Source organism: Gavialis gangeticus, unplaced genomic scaffold (assembly GCF_001723915.1).
Source record: "Gavialis gangeticus isolate Ggan-Ray unplaced genomic scaffold, GavGan_comp1, whole genome shotgun sequence".
In the NCBI taxonomy this organism is placed as follows: domain Eukaryota; kingdom Metazoa; phylum Chordata; order Crocodylia; family Gavialidae; genus Gavialis; species Gavialis gangeticus.
The window spans coordinates 22,945,351-22,945,770 of NW_017729014.1; positions in this window are offsets into that span (position 1 = coordinate 22,945,351).

The following is a 420-nucleotide window of genomic DNA, read 5'->3' on the forward strand; positions in this document are numbered from 1 at the left end:
AGCCAGCCACACCTCAATGGATGCAAGCGCTGCCCGCCGGCACACGCTGCTACCCATCTTCTTCCTGCCTCTCAGCCCCCTGCCATGGCCCAGGAGCTCCACGCCACTGCCTTGCTCCCAGACCAGCGACGACAGCGCCCCAGAGACAGACGCGCCCCTCCACAGCCCAGAGACGGGCATGCCCCCGCGCCGGTGCCCGGCTCCCAGCACAGGCCAAGGAGCCTCGGAAGCAGCCTGTGCTCTTGCCGGAGCCCGGGGAAACGCGGTACAAAGCTGCCCATTGTTACCAGCGCAGGCTGTGTGGGCGGGGAGCGGCTTGGGCTACCCCTGCCGCAGCCCCCAGACCCTGCGCAGCCAGGCCCGGGGCACAGCTGGCGCTTGCGGGCTGGGCCGGAGGGCACCAGCGGGGCCAGGAGGGAG